This window comes from Ictalurus punctatus, chromosome 15 (genome assembly GCF_001660625.3).
Source record: "Ictalurus punctatus breed USDA103 chromosome 15, Coco_2.0, whole genome shotgun sequence".
Lineage (NCBI taxonomy): Eukaryota > Metazoa > Chordata > Actinopteri > Siluriformes > Ictaluridae > Ictalurus > Ictalurus punctatus.
In genome coordinates, this window is record NC_030430.2 from 18,692,775 (window position 1) to 18,710,027 (window position 17,253).

General features: G+C 37.0%; 1 protein-coding gene across 11 annotated transcripts in view; it reads left to right on the forward strand.

Moving 5' to 3' along the window:
- The window catches only part of camta1a (calmodulin binding transcription activator 1a), a 439,144-nt gene that overhangs the window by 66,628 nt on the left and 355,263 nt on the right, over nt 1–17,253 (forward strand). Inside the window, exon 3 of one of the 11 annotated variants that reach the window (XM_053686532.1) lies at nt 16,200–16,277. The exons of the other annotated variants lie outside the window; for them this stretch is intronic. The gene's annotated coding sequence lies outside the window, so the exon portion shown is untranslated. The remainder of the gene's footprint in view (nt 1–16,199; nt 16,278–17,253) is intronic. 11 annotated transcript variants of the gene reach the window in all.

A 17,253-nucleotide genomic window follows, 5' to 3' on the forward strand; every position in this document is an offset into this window, starting at 1 on the left:
TTCGTGTCTTTCTAGCAGTTTATTATCAAAGCATTTGCAGACCTAAATATCATTCAGAAATTACAATAAGACATTTTTGCCATATTGCCAACCCATACTGGGAAACAACACCTGCGCCTGCTCATTATCAGTATCATAGTGCTAAAGTTTGTGACAGATCCAAGGAACAGGAAGTGAGGTTTTTTTTTGTTTGTTGAGAAAACACATTACAGCTCAAAAAAAAAAAAAAAAAAAAAAATTTGTAAAATTGAGCTCTTTAACTATAATGTGTTATTTTTCCACCACTTTTCATTAGCGAATGTACATTGGACATGGTGTCGCTGTCAAATTTGAACATCTGTGAACACAAGCTTTGGTAAAAACAGAAAACGCACCAAATAAACAACAATATTTGCTGATGCTTTTGTCCATCTAAAACCAATCCAGCTCATTGAGCTTGTTTTCAATTTCTCCTGATGCTGTCTCATAATGAATATGGAAATCGCCGTGATTGTAAAATTACTCTATAAACCTAATAGAAACGTTCCAATGACCACTAACAGACAAGCCTTGACAAGACCGCTTTAGTAAATACACTTTTGCAGAAAACGATAGCCAAGTGAGACCCTGTGCATCTGTTCTGCACAACGTTATTACAGAACGGAGTTATTATAGTCCGGAATCCAGTATTTAAAGCTCAGAGTCTAGCAGGCAGCACATATATATATATATATATATATATATATATATATATATATATATATATATATATATATATATATATATATATATATATATATATATATATATATATATATATATATATATATATATATATATATATACATATATATATATATACATATATATGTATATATGTATATATGTATGTATGTATGTATGTATGTATGTATGTATGTATATATGTATGTATGTATGTATGTATATGTATATATATATATATATATATATATATATATATATATATATATATATATATATATATATATATATATATATATAAGGTCTTCTTTTACGTATAATGGGTCTTCTTTTAGAAGATGGGGCAGTGGTAGCTCAGTGGTTAAGATGTTGGACTACTGCTCAGAAGGTTGAAAGTTCAAATCCCAACCCTGCTAAGCTGCCACTCCTGGGCCCTTGAGCAAGGCCCTTAATCCTCAACTGCTCAGTTGTATAAGTGAGATAAAGGTAAGTCCCTCTGGATAAGGGCATCTGCCAAATGCCGTAAATGTAAATGTCTTCCATGAAGCTCATCTGCTTATATTCGCTTTCATGGTTTTTACATCGGGGCAAAAACACTATAAATGACGGCGCCTGTGAAAGATGGTGCGCTCCACACATACACTCTGATGGTGTATTGATTCTCAGTACAATGCTTAAATTGCCTCTCTGCCTCCCAGCGCCAAACACACATGTGACAGCTCCAATATAGGCTAAGGACTGTGCCGATAGCCCGGACTCATCCCCTCCAGTGTCACGCCTGTATGAGGCTCTGAAAGGTGAGCAAGACCACAGAGACAAAGCAAAGAGGGGAAGGAAATGTGGGCATGTGTGTGTTTTATGCATAGCAGTATCACAAGCTGATAAAAAAAGATCTATTTTAGTGATAAAAGCCAGTGAGAAGGTAAAAAAACAAGCAAACAAACAACATTTTAAGCTGTTAAGTAAAGCCTTCAGGCTTCTTTTTTGATTGAAAGTGAAGGAAAACAGAATTTGTATGAGACAGTATGCTCGGTATTAATCTGAGAATGTGCTTTCATTTGACAATACACAGACAATCTGTGTGAAATTTAAAACCGTTGTTTTGAAAAGGAAAACCTTATAAGAGACTGCCTGCAGTATTTATTCATTTTTATTATTAAGGGAACTGGCTGGTTTATGGAGTAACAGAAGAAATTAAAGGTGCACTGGGTAGAATTTGGTCTTTAGTGGTTACAAGCCAGTCATCCTGGGAATCTAATATAGCCAGCATTCATGTTAGATCCCATCGTGTCATTCTGTTTGACCAGTTATCTATAAACACACAAAATACTGACACGCCAAATAAACTTCTGATTTGTCGACGCGAGGAAGGCTGGGAAAGTCTAAGAAGAGAGCAGGTTTCGAAGTCCATGAAGTAAGGAATATGACATTATGGACTGTGGTGTTATAGAAAAATAATAGTTTACCATCCTGAAGTGTTGTATTATTTTCATATAACAGCACGGCCCGAAGTGCGTCATACCACTGCAATTTTTTTAAATTTATGAAAAAATATCACGTCGAGCTTTTTAACTGTTTATAATACAGATGGCACGATGTCACTTTTTCTTTTCCGAAACCCTGATAGAGATACCCATCTGATATTGTTTCCTTTAAGAACTACCTCATTTACATTTACATTTATTCATTTAGCAGACGCTTTTATGCAAAACGACTTACAAATGAGAAAATACAAGCAAACAGTCCCTCCGGGATCTCACGATTCTGCGATCGCAGAAATGAACCCAAAATCAAGCAAACTCCACAACATTCGGAGGAGCTTGCAATTGTTCTAAATTACCGCGGATTTTCAACAGATTTGGGCCAAGACGTATGGTGTGACATCATCACAGCGTGCATCCGGTCAAAGCCGTCTTCGATTCACGTGCGTCGAACATGAGGACGGATAAAAGGTCTCATTTACCAACGAACATCACTGCAAAAAAAGCACAAAAGAGTTAGCAAATTACCTAAGCCGACGCAAAATCAAGCATTTTTGGCCGCAATAATTACAACTGAAACACTTCACAATGAAACTCTTTCACATAAAAATCACTTACATTGTAAATATAAGAAATATAAATGTAATAAAAGCAATCCTAACCAAAGAAAGAAGACAGTCAAATCTCTTTCTATGTAAACATTTCTAGTTGCAAAAATGTATTTCTGTTCTGAATCCAATTGCAATTGTTGCATTCTTTACAGCGTCCACCTTTTTTTTTCTTGGCCGTTATTGGTTCGATACCCATATTGAGTATTGGTTTGGTGCCAACTCAAATTTATAGTTAGAACATAGGTGAGACAAGTTAGTTCCTGTTATCATTTACGTTATAGCAGTTATAAACAGTTGTTTCCTCACCAGCCCTTTATTTATCTCCTCTCTTGACGTTAATGAGACAGAAAAAACCCAGCTTGTCATGTTACTGAGAAACTGGAAAGCACAAACTTCCTGCCCATGTCGGGAAACACTAACTGTTGCAAAGCGCTGATACTGGAGACTCCTTCTATAACTCTTACATACCACATATTTTCTCCTAATGCATTAAAAAAAAACTGTTTATTATTAAGCTTAGATTATGTGGCTGATCTGCCATACAATCCCTGGGTATGAACTGTTACTATAGAAACAATATATATATATATATATATTGTGTACCTATTATGTTACAGCAGGAATTACTGTTAAGGCTACTGTTATAGAAAATGAATGCACACCTTCTGATTTGAGAACGAAACAGCGCTGTGGTATAATAATTAACTGTAAAATATTTTAGCATGCGTTTACCATTTTTTGGTAAATGATTAAACTTGTACGTTGTCAAATCAAGTTTTTATGTTTCTAATTAGCTCTAAATAGGTTTTGAGTGTTGGCCATGTTTCTATGAGCATGAAATTTGTGATTCCCAACCCACCAATACTACAGAGAGCAGAGCAGCTGTGACGATCAGCACTGGGAAGTTTACTCAATTAAATGCATAGACTTATTTGACCTTAAAATCATCATGAGTCATGTCGTGCAGTATGAGCCTGTAGTGGAATGACAACTAACATGCAGGAAAAGCTGCATGTCTTCTGGTAATCAAACTGTGTTTCATTCAGTGTTGGTTTTTTTTTGTTTTTCTGTATTCCAACCATTTTGTAAAGCTCACCTTTTGAAATATAGCTGATATGATACATTTACATTTACATTTATTCACTTAGCAGACGCTTTTATCCAAAGCGACTTCCAAATGAGAAACTGATACACGGTATACACCCCTTTTAAGGTTTCTACAATACACAGTATGCATCGGGTTATATAGGTTTGCTGAGAAATTGCTACCCAAACAGTCGTGTTTAAAAAGCATTAAAAAACTATTTGTTTTGAATGTCCACAAAATGTTTTTATTATTTAACCCTGAAAAGGAGGGAAAAAATCGTTTACGGTTTTCAATTCTCAACACAGTACAAAACAGTAACAGCTAATCAGCTCCTTTCAGTCTGAGTTTGCAATTGTTTAATTTGTAATGAAACTAAATAGGGCCGCAAGAACGGATTGATAAAATCGATAATATCCATCCATCCATCCATCCATCCATCCATCCATCTTCTGTACCGCTTATCCTTTTCTTCAGGGTCACGGGGAACCTGGAGCCTATCCCAGGGAACATGGGGTACAAGGTGGGGTACACCCTGGACAGGGTGCCAATCCATCGCAGGGCACAATCACATACACTCACACACCCATTCATACACTACGGACACTTTGGACAGGCCAATCAGCCTATCATGCATGTCTTTGGACTGGGGGAGGAAACCGGAGTACCCGGAGGAAACCCCCGCAGCACGGGGAGAACATGCAAACTCCGCACACACAGGGCCACGGTGGGAATCGAACCCCCGACCCTGGAGGTGTGAGGTTTTATCATTTGTAAGTCGCTTTGGATAAAAGCATCTGCTAAGTGGATAAATGTAATGTAAACGTGAGGAAAACGTGCTAACCATAAAGCCACCGTGCGCCCTTAAAATCAATAATAATAGATTATAAAAATAATCAACAACGAATTTCATTATTGATTAATTGGGATCTTCACAATGGGGAAAACGCATTACGATGAATAAAACACGTGAAAACACGTGAGGTCACAGAGTGAGCTTCTGTGGGAAAACCGCACGACCCAGGTCGTCTAAAACATGAGAATGTTTTATATTAAGCGCTTCAATCAAACTCATACCTGTATTAACGTGGCTCGTCGTGTCAGATGCTGCGACAGAGATATGTTTAATGTGTTCCTCACATGTTTTCTTCAGTGCAGAAATGACATTTTTACCTTTATATCCTTATCTGTAAACGTTAGAAATTCACGCCAGCGGGCGAGTCTCCGTTAAACTTCACCGAATGAGCGCGAGTCCACGCATGCGCCTCAATCAAGCAGCGCACGATAGAAAGGAAGCACAATATCTCTGACTAAAATATTCATTTTGATCAAATACGTTGTTTAATGCTATACTTAGCTGTATTTAGAAACAAAAGTGATTGTGTTTTTTGAGAGCGGTAACTGTAATGGAGTTAGAACATGTATTTGTATGAAACGTAAGAAGTGTCATACATTTACAGAATAAAGGAACATGCTACTGTGTTCAGATGAGTGAATGTGTGTGTTACTGCAGAACATTCAACGTCTTACCAGTTAACACTTAGTTTGTGCTTTCGTTTTTCTTCTTTAGTGTTTTTAATATAGTGATTTACCTCTGCTTTGAAGCATATGGACAATCAGTTGGTTTTTATTGAAATCAAAATATAATGTTAATATATATTTTTATGAATCCTTTGCACAATGTATAGCACAGTGTAGCCCGCATAGAAACATTTAATACCTTTTTCATAGCCTTCGGTTTGCACAAAGTGTGAAGGTCAATATTGGGAAGAATGTGAAATAACATGTTTTTCTTAAAAATTTTTTATTTTTTTTTTAAATGCAGAAAATAAAAATTGGCCTTTTAATCCAAACTAATAGATTAATCGAAGAAATAATCGACAGATGAACGAAATAATCGTTAGTTGCAGCCCTAAAACAAAATATATCGATATTGATATTGTTGATATCTTGATATATTAATGATATGTCAGAAAAGTGTGTTGTGATTCATAAATGGAATTTATCACAGTATCGATATTATATAGTCATGTTGCATGGCCCTAGTGACCTTTCTAAATACTTGCAGATGAAGATTAACAGCGTGTGTGATTTAGCAGCATGGTGTATTCGGTTTCAATATAGTGATATGATAGATGAGCAGTGATCAAGCCCAAAGACATTAAAAAGGGAGAGAAGGATAGATGGCTTGTTTTAGAGAGGGAAAGTCAGATTTTTTTTTTTTTTTAGCATTAGGTGAAAACAGGTCGCACCCTATCTGCATGCTGCTTCTCTACGATAAGCGCCATCATGTTTGTCGGGAATGTGAAAGCACTATCAAATAGCTTTCAGGTGAGATGATGTTCTTGGGTAGAGCCTTAAATTTCGCGACCTTAAATGGTACATAATAACCATGCTACATTGTGGTCTAAATATCACGGATAAAACCTGTCCTATGGATGACGTCTTGCAGATAGCGTAAGCTAAATGGTGCTTTTAAGGACAATAACGTAATGGTTCTTGTGTCATTGAATGGAAGGTTGCGCCGTCAGAATCTGTGAAGATAGGGGCTCTAACGTTTCTGTTTGCCTCTCGAGCTTTGACCTTCACTAAACTCTCATTCTCCTCAATTTGCTCTCCTATTACAGCACTTACAATGTTCTGCAATGCCCACTTCCTCAGAGCCCATCTCTGCTGCTCATTTTCCTCGCCCCTGATTGAAAGTGAGTGCAGAGAAGTACGTTTCATTCCATCAGAATCAAATAGAGGAAGAAAAAAAAAAACGAAGGGGGGGTGAGTCTCGAGAGACCAATGCAACAGCTAGAAAGTGCGTTTGAGGAAGTTAGAAAAGCGGAGGTTCTTCTAAAGGATCTCCGGGTAGGGCACCAACACAAACAATACAGATTACACGATTGACATTAGTGACCTCCTGCATTAAACTATAAGTTTCAGGAAACAAAGAAGACAGGGAATAACTGATGTGCTTTCTAGCCCAAGGCGTGGTTTACTCCCAGAATACCAAGCCGAGAATTCCACATCCATTGGCTGGCATGTCGCAAATAGTCTTTTGATTTTGAGTTTGAATGGTTGGTCCGACGGTTGCGACTCATATGTCACTGTCTCGGGAAGAAATATTTGGGCGTACAAACAAGAGAATAGAACTGATGAATGTCTTCAGCACATATCGATCAGCTCTTTAGCGAATCCCTATAGAACGGGTAATTGTGTCTCTGTATTCTCTTGTTTTAACAAACTACACTCTGTCTGAAGGGTAAAATAGCACATAGGAGTCCTGGCAGATTTCAGATGAATGCCTGTGTGCAGAGAGTCCATTAATTCAGTAACCCAGGCTTTATTGGAAAGCTGGGTTTAAAAGCAGCTTCTACATTCGAGTCTACCATATAATTATACATAACTGTAAATGTTTTGATGACTTGTGTCTCGTCAGAAATCCGCCTGTCTCCCTGAAGTGTAATTTGTCTTTGATGAAATAGAGATGCCTCGCCAGTTTTATCCTCCGAATCAAAATCAGAGAGAGAATTTCAGGTGGTTATTTGGGCAAAGCAAAAACAATAAAAAATAACAAAACCGCTTTAACCAAGTCTCTTATCAGTAAAGAAGATCTATAAGGAAGGTCTCCATAACTGTGCGTAGTAGAGAGCTGCATGGGAATAAGTGCTCCATGAATATTCACAGGTATGAGTGTGAAATTAAGAATATTCCCTCGCTGACACTGTGAACGGATATATTCTGCTAGAAATGAGGAAAATAATGTATATTAAAGTATCAGTACTGGCGATGAAAGTTTTTTTTTTTTTTTTTTTTAATCCTTGTGTGTCCTTATGGACATTTTTGTCTTTTTAATTATTATTATTATTATTTTTTTAAATAATTTTGTCTGTATTAATGCAAACAACATAAATTTTGCAAAAGGTGTGTATTTTTATTGAAATTGTTAATATTTCACCCTCATTTACTTCCATAAATCTATTTAAAACTAGTTACACAAAATAGTTTCACTCAGGACCTTAAGGACAAACATGTCCCCATTGAAACCCATTCAAACTGCAATATTTAATCCCCGTGACGTTTAAGCATAAAATCATGCTTTCTGTGTTAATAGGCTTTTATTTTGTTGACAAGGTTTCAAAACATTGAATAAAAAAAATAAAAATTCTGAAATGTGTAGTATTTTCTCAGGTTTAGCCTCTGGGGAAAATACATGCTTTTTTCTGATTCTGCTGTATTATGTAGTACTGCAGACCAGCTGAATAAATAATGCAGCTATAATTGTGTGGGTGTGTTTATACGGATATCAGAGTTGTGGTTTGTATGTGTGTACCGAAAACGTTATGTGTGTGAACAGTTTGAAAGAAAGAAATGATATTGTACTGGAATTCACAAATCCCATCCCATGTATACGAGTCGAAGAAGGTTACTGAGCTTTGAAGATTTTTGCATTATGTAAAGAAACCGGCGTTTAAGGGTTAAAATTCGGAAAATGAATAAATATTTTGTAATTATGATCAGAACTGATGCTGGTAAAAAAAAAAAAAAATATATATATATATATATATATATATATATATATATATATATATATATATATATATAATATTTCTATGACAGATTATTTTTTTACATTGACATTCTTGTTCTTTATGGACCTGAGTGTTTTTTATTTATTTATTTATTTTTTAAAATCTGACATTGCATAAAAATATGAATGCATCAAAATTAATGTTGTTGTTAATCATTGACATATCAAAGACTAATAGTCAAAGAAAAAAAATTCTGCTTAGAATTTAGTATATGGAAAATAATTACTTTTTTTTTTTTCATAAAAAAACGTGTGACATTATGTTAACTAACCAGCATTTAAAGGGTTACAATTCTGAAAATGAATGAACGTTTGGTATTTATGATTAGGACATATATTCATATATAATATTTTTAGGACAGTTTTTGGACATGGACATTTTTGTCCTCTGTGGACCTAGGTGTAACTTTTTTATGAGGATTAAACAGTAGTAAGTTCTGTGAATTATAAGTCTTGTTCAGTCCCTCCAGCATTTCATGATTTTGCAATCGCAGAAATGAATGCAAAATCAAACTAGCTCCGCAATTTTCAGAGGAGCTTGCAATTTTTCAAGATTACTGCTTATTTTCTGCAGATTTGGGCTGAGATGCGTCATGTGACGTCATCACAACACAGCCAAAAGCCCTCTTTTATTCATGTGCGTTGAACATGAGTACAGCTAAAAGGTCTCATTTACCAACAGACATCACTGCGAAAGAGAATTTTGTGCAAATTCGCCAGTTCAAGTGTGCAGCAAATTCACAACGTGTTGATTTAACACCCACAGTGTTTATATAAGTCCACTGGACTCAAATGAACACTCCGGGTGTCAGTTCAACACTAGGGATTTTACTGTGTAGTTTTCTGCAAAAAAGCACATGGAAACATTTGCAAAAAAAATTGCAAATTGTGAGGGAAATGATCAATTTCTTACTTTGTACTAGCTCTGTTCATGTTCATCAGTGAATAATTCCACGTGCAGTCCTGTCATGGAGATTAGTACAGAACGTTCTTTCCTCTTACATCGACACACACGTGTTATTGTCTTCAGGAATGTCTGCACATCTGCTAAGATTCTGAAATCATCAAACTGGCTCAAACCTCCTCGAACTCCCTTTTCGAGACTCGCAGATGTCCAGCTCTCCTTATCTTAAAACTTAAATAGGGCATGTGAGAGAGGAGAGTTTCAGAGCATTCTCATCTTCTATGCTGCTTTCTTCTATCCTGCATTCTTCTGTCCCGTATTCATCCTTCTGTAATAAACCTTTTTCACCTGGGAGGACAAGTCTACTGGTGTTTGTCTAAATTTCTAGCACAAAATTGAGAAAAAAGCCGTAGCAAAATCAAGCAGCTTTGTCCGCAACAATCACAAAAATCTTGTACGGCCTGCGTGTTTATAGGCTGGGCTATGTCTGTTGTCACTCCAACACCGATGGATGGTGTGCTAGCAATACACTACAGCACCATGCTGAGTAAAATCAGTCCAAAATCCAATAAGCTCCATCCTTATCCATCCATCAAGTCATAGTTTGTTTTGCAGTCTGGTAAAGCAGGGTTAAAATTAGGCTTGCTTTACTTATTCCTAACGACTCGCCAACTCACTTCAACAATGATGGAGATGTTTAAAGCGCACCAGCAATCGCTCATTTGTCAGAAAAGCAATCATGCAGCCTTTGAGTGAAGCGGTGAGAAAAGTGTTGTTTGGAAATAATTCACTTTAACCAAAGTTGGCAGGGTTCCAGAATGATGACTGTTATAATGCAAGACTTCTTCAGGTTGTAAACAAAATTAGTCCAGAAACACCTCCAAAAAAAAGTGGCAAACGTGCACGGATTAACATTTACATACGCTGATATGAGTGGGGGGAAACAAATCATGTCCCACAATGTCAAATGTAACTATAAATGAGCAATGTTTAAAAAAAAAAAAAATTTTTTTAAATGTTTGGAAACGATTCACTTTAACCAATAATTAAATAACTAACTTGAACCAACAAACACAATTTGTCTAAAAGGTCTTCAGAGATGTGCCGAATATGTAAAGATAAGCATAAAACATTCACATGCGTTGATAAGAGTGAAATAAGTAAAAAAAATAAAATAAAATAAAAAAAACACTCCGAAGGGAGAATATGTAGATCATATGTGGGATACAACAGGTGTAGGGATGAGGTGATAGAGATTGAGACAAGGCCTGCAGCAGTGGTGTAGGTAGTAGGTAGGAGGGTGGAGTTTGGGTTTGAACCCCACCGTGAAATATTTTCCAGTTCCAAGCGTGCATAATTAACATGCCACACATACAGCGTATCTTTTTCCGTACACATTTTATGAACATCGTTATAGCACAGTTACTTCACAGTGTTATTCAATGTCATGCGCTGTAATGATGTTCATAAAAGGTCAACGATGTCAACGGAGACGTCGTATTTACGATTCCATATTTAACCTCACCAAAGCTGCAAATGAATGAGTGCCTTATTTTGTGTAAACACATTTTATTGGCCACCAGCTGCTGAGAAACAGGATTAACCAAACAGGATTGTGCAATTTTTCTCGTTTCTGTTTGAAAGCCAGCTCTCTGAGCTCGTGGATATCGAGGTGACGGGAGAAGAAGTACAGGTTTTTCTGTCCAGAACTGTCATTTCCTCCCATTACAAGCATTTTATTTGCATTATTTTCAGTAGAGCTGTCATAAATGTCTTTTATGGCACCGTTATTAATATATCAACGTTGGCCGATGGTAGATCGTGATTTAAATTATTATTAAAATAGGGAATTTGTGTCCTCGCGGCTCATGCTGATGTGTCTCATCCACGCAGAGTACACAAGCAGGTCACACTTATTCAATTCAAATAGCACAGATCACAGGGTGACTTTATTTAGTATACATACTCATCCTCCACCGAAATTATTTCCAGGCTACACTACCGGCCTGCAGTAGAGTGGAAGAAGTGGTGGTGTTAGGCATCATATAGAAATGTGTCTTCTTGCAGTTGAAATATTTGAATACTTATTTAAAAAAAAAAAATTACAGTGAAATATCTGAAGACCTCAAAACCATGATGGTGATGGTTGGATATGTGTCATTATATGTTACTTCATATACTGTATATACCGCAGCACTGTTGAATTCTTGATTCTGATTGGTCAGAAGGTAAATTTTCTGTAACTTTCCATCATTTTCTAAGGAAAATCACAGGAATAAATCTATACGCTCTATCAAATATGTTAATCCTTTCTAGAGTAACTCACAGGGACTCATATGGTGGATGCGCACATCATTTTAAGCTTAAGAGTAAAGACTTACTGTTAACACGGTGAAGCTTTCTGTAAGCTGGAGGTCTAGTGCAGTGGTTTTCAAAGTGGGGGCCGCCACCAGGGGGCGCCCGGGGGGCCTCAACAATTTGATGTGAAAAAGAAATAAATACATGATATATATATATATATATATATATATATATATATATATATATATATATATATATATATATATATATATGCATTATTATAACGTGTTATTTGTAACAATACATATTAAAATCACATTTGCTATTAGCTATTCTAATTGCTAAACAGACAAAACATCAAAGTAAAAAAGGGGGTTATATTCAGAAGTCTGTATTTTAATGTGTTTTAAAGACATCTTGCAAAAGGGGGCCTCGGTCAAATGTTAATGCAATTTGGGGGGCCTTGCCCTGGAAAAGTTTGGGAACGCCTGGAAGGAGATTGCACTCTGTTTACGTTTTCAGCTGAATGTTTTCAGGACAGAGGACTTTGTGCAGTTGTGCAGTCTTGTGACAAGCTGGAAGACCTATGAGGGAGCTAAGTAGGGAACTAACTTGTTATCATAGATGGATGTTCCATCATATTGAATGTAACTATAAATGGACAAAAAAAAAAGTCCAAGATATTATTCTTAAATAAATTCTAAAAGAAATTAATGTCATTGTTGTCAAATTGCTGTGATATAAGAGGAATAATACACATTGTGACTGTTGTTATAGGAAAATAATAACCCTGGAATTGTACTCTATTGGTTTTGCACATGCTGATTCATGGGTGTTAAATCCACATTTTGGCATACTGTAGGTTTGTTCTTGACTCATTTTGATCACATTTTACACCACATTTATTGATAATGAGTCTTTGTTAGTCACATATGCAGTACATTACAGCACAGTGAAAATCTTTTCTTCGCATACCCAGCATGTTAAGAAGCTGGGGTCAGAGCGCAGGGTCAGCCATGTTACGGTGTGCCTGGAGCAGAGAGGCTTAAGGGCCTTGCTCAAGGGCCCAACAGTGGCAGCCCGGCAGCTCTGGTAACCCAGAGCCTTAACCTCTAATAACCGTAATATTTGTAACACTATTTTGTGTTATATTTCGTTATGAAAAATATGTGAAAATTTCGTTGTGTGTTAAAGATCATTGTGTATATTATCACTGTAAAGCAAAAACAAAAAAAGGCTATATTTAATCATTGCTTTTTTTATAATACAGTATTTACATCCACATTTATGGTTTCGTTCAGTTTAACAATATTGTACTGATGAAACCGTTGCACAGGAAAAAAAAACCTAACTGACTAACAGTCTTTTAGGGTGCGGTACCCGGCCTTTAATCCACTAAATCCAAATTTCCTGGAGTATATACAGTATTATTGTTTAAAAAATAAAATAAAATAAAATAAAAAATTCTGCTAAAAATGTTAACCTATAGCTTTTTATTCATGCAGTTATTCACTTGGCATGTGTGCAGGACTGAAAGCTGACAAATTTCAAATCCATTCACACTGTATGTACCACGGTCATGTTCTGCTGCACTACTTTTGTGTCCTAATATTGAAAAAACACGGTCTCTCACTGCTTAAAAAGAGTGTCGGCATGTCAGTAAGAGGCTTTCCTCTCACTGTTCAATTTTTAATCTAAAGTATCAATTAGATTCGAGTCTGACTCACTGAGCATGAATGAATCTCTCAGTGATAAATGAAAACGGTTGGCAAAACATACGCCGAATGACAAAAGGATGGACATTAAATGCAGAATGAGCTGTTCTTTATTTCAGTTTTATTTGATAGTGACGCGGAGTGGCGCACCTATTTGTCAAACGATTTTCTGTAAAGCCTTTTCTAAAGCTTTATCGTTGTAATTAAAAGTGGATTTGTCCTATAGACTGGTCACATCATGCGGTTATCTGATCAGCCATTATGTGCAATAACATGCAATTATGTGGCAGCAGCGCAATGCATAAAATCATGCAGGGATAGGCCAAGATCTTCAGTTAATGGTCACATCAAACATCCGAATGGGGAAAAATGGGATCTCTGTGTCTTTGCCCATGACATGCTTGCTGGCGCGAGACGTTTGTGTATTTCAGAAACTGCTGATCTGCTGGGAGTTTGATATTTTCAGTCTCTAGAGTTTACACAGAGTTGTGCAAAAGACTAAAGACATCCGGCGAGCGGTAATCCTGATTGGATAAAACATAAACTGGTCTCAGATTCCAGTTCTTGTCTGGCAGGAGTAGAACCTGATATGTATGGTCTTCTGCTGTTGTAGCCCATTTGCCTCAGGGTTTGACATAATGTGTGTGTCATATCACAGCTAACCAGTGACTACATTTCCCATCCTGCACTGCGGTCTACAAACATGGCCGCCATGGAATGCAATTCCCAGAACATTCATTCATTCTAATCACGCACACCTGTATCCAATCTCACACACAATCACACCACAGTTTAAAAGGACTTTCTAGGCATTCAGTCTTTGCGAAGTATTACGCTCAGTTGCCATAGTCTCTGTCGTGTACCAAGCCTTTATTCATAGCTTTATGTCTCATGGTTTTGATCTGGTTCTCGTCCTCGTTAAGTGAGTCTTGTCTTAGTCTAGTTGATCCTGTTTGCCTGTTTTGACCATGCGATTGTTTCATGATTTGGATTTGTCTGCCTATATCTCCTGTAATAGAACCCTTATCTGCATTTGCATCCGTCCTCAACCTCCTTATGTGACAGTCTGTTCCGAGATGCTTTACATTTACATTTACATTTCTGGCATTTGGCAGACGCCCTTATTCAGAGCGACTTCCAGAAGTGCTTTGAAGTCTCTATCAATAAATACATCCCGATACCGGTTCACTAGGTCACGGACTAAGAATACCATCAGTCTTAAAACTCTGTTAGGAGGTAATATTTTATTTATTTACTTGATTTGTTTATCCTTTATTTAACCAGGAAGATCCCATTGAGATATCACAATCTCTTCTTCCAGGGAGACCCGGTGCAGACGGGAGCACATAGAGTTTCACACAGAAAACAATGCCCTGAGAAAACAATTAATAAGAGTAAAATCAAGAAAAGAACTTACATGACTCCTTTAACACCGTTCGCAAAAGCCGTTGAAAGGTACTCAGAGGTGGCAGGATCTCTAGTTTAACTACATTTCGCAGATCACCAAATTCTGAGTATACCTTTGGAACTTTTAACCCAATGTGTGATTGAGATCTAGTCTAGTAAGAAAAACACACAGACAACACAACATAATAATAATAATAATAATAATAATAATGAGTTATTACTACTACTACTACTATTATTATTATTATTATTATTATTTAATGAAAAGTGCTTATTTAAGTACTTTAGGAAGAGGTAGGTCTTTAGACGTGGTTTGAAGTCAGCTGATTGGACATCTAGCGGAAGTTCATTCCACCACCTAGGTCCCAGAACAGAGAAGAGTCTTGATGCGTGCCTTCCCTGTACCCTGAGAGATGGTGGCACCAGTCTAGCGGTGCTTGAGGTTCGGAGGGAGCGTGGTGCAGTGCGGGGTGTGATAAGTGATTTGAGGTAAGTGGCTTTGTAGGCAAGCATCATTGTTTTAAATCTGATGCGAGCTGCTACAGGAAGCCAGTGGAGGGAGCGTAGCAGTGCTTTTCTGCTCACCAGTGGTTATTTGAGTTACCATAACCTTCTCCTCTGACCGTTGCTCACTGGATGCTTTTTTGTTTTCCCAACCAGTTTCTGGTCTTTATCACCAGAAATTGTTTTGCAAGAAATGTCCCGGATGACCTTGAAACTGTTGCTCTTTTCACATTTTCTCCATCTGTATACTCCTTCCTGTTTGCACACTAAACGCGGTGGGAACAGCCTGAGCATCGCATACTTATCAACAACTCCAAGTTCATTCCTTAGGGGCTGTTCAGTGTTTACGTCCAGATAATTACTGGGACCATGAAACAGATACGAGACACATTTTCATTGCAATTTATGTGTATTAGTCGGTATCTGTTTGAGTGCACGTGCAACCAGGTATGTGTGGCTTTGTGTATGGGTGTGTGTGTGTGTCTGTGTTACAGCTTTGCCCTGGCATGCTGTTTAATTCACCTAATCTTCTTGAGAGGTTTCAAATATGCAGACCTGTAATTTATGGCCCTTGCCTCTGGTGAGGGATGATAAAAAGATGCTGTCTAATTTTGTGAACACTTCACTCACATAGTCACTATCTCCTCCTGGTGCATAAATTTATTAAAAGCAGAGCAGAGAGAGAAAGAAAGAGGACACGACAAGGTGTTTGTCATCTCACCTGAGTCGATCCCGAAGCCCTCGGAGGGATAAAGTAAAAACACAAAGTGCACTTTAGGAACCAGAGGGGCCTGGCTTTCTCTGTAAACAGGAAACAGGACGTTCATTTTGGAAAACGTTTCAGTGTGCCGAGTGTGGCGTGTGAATTAAAGTCTACTGACCTCACCTCATTGCTTTATTTTTTTCCACAGACATCTATGCAGCCGCCATATTGGTTTTCCTGTTTATGTTGACCTTGACTTCTGACCCTGACCTCCTGCATACTCTTGGTAACCATATCATTTTTTTATTTGATTTTTTTTAAACTTTATTTCATCATTTTTGTTATTAAAATCATCATTCTGTTTTTTTTTTAAAGCCTTTATTCATCATTTACATACGTAGATGCTAATTCCCCATTCCTTTGTTCCCTTAGTTTAATTCCTGAGTTTGTACTTTAAACTTATTTTTATATTAATGCGTGTTGGATGCATGTGCAACACTCTTGTCCTATTTTAAATGATTAATCCCGGAAAGTTGCAGAGAAATGGTTTTGTGTTTTGTATTTTCATATATTTGCTCATTCCCAGTGCTGACCATTTGACTTTTCATAAGACTGCAAGAGGAAGTAACCTCACTTGTGGCCCACTGTGTGTATGGGTATTAAATGAGCCTCCACTGTGTGTGTGTGTGTGTGTGTGTGTGTGTATTCTTTTTTTTATAACAACAGCTCTGTCAGTACTGCAGATGATTTACATAATTTAGGTTCTAATCATAAATGAATTTTTTCTTCTTTTTAAAAAAAAACTGGTTATTTAACAAAGGAAAATGTATACTCAATGACATGGTGAAGTTTTCTGTTTGAAGATGTTTACCTAACATTTATGGAAGGAGTCTGCGTTGTCAACACTTCGTAACGGTCAGCAACTTCTCCACCACAGGAAAGTCTTCAGGATGGACGGCTTTGTCCTTTTTTGGTTATTTGGTATCTCTACAAGCTGCTTTTTAAAATGAACTTAAAGAGAGAGAGAAAAAGACGGGCCGGTGAGGGAACGACTGTTCATAGTTGTTAAGGAAAACAGGAATTAACTTGTCTTATGGATATGGACATTTTTACAATTTAATTTCTATAGCGCATTTTATAACGGACATTGTCTCGAAGCAGCTTTACAGAAATATATAAACACAGGATACAGATTGTAAGTGTGTGAATTTATTCCTATTGAGCGAACCGGTGCCGACTGTGGCGAGGACAAACCGAAATGA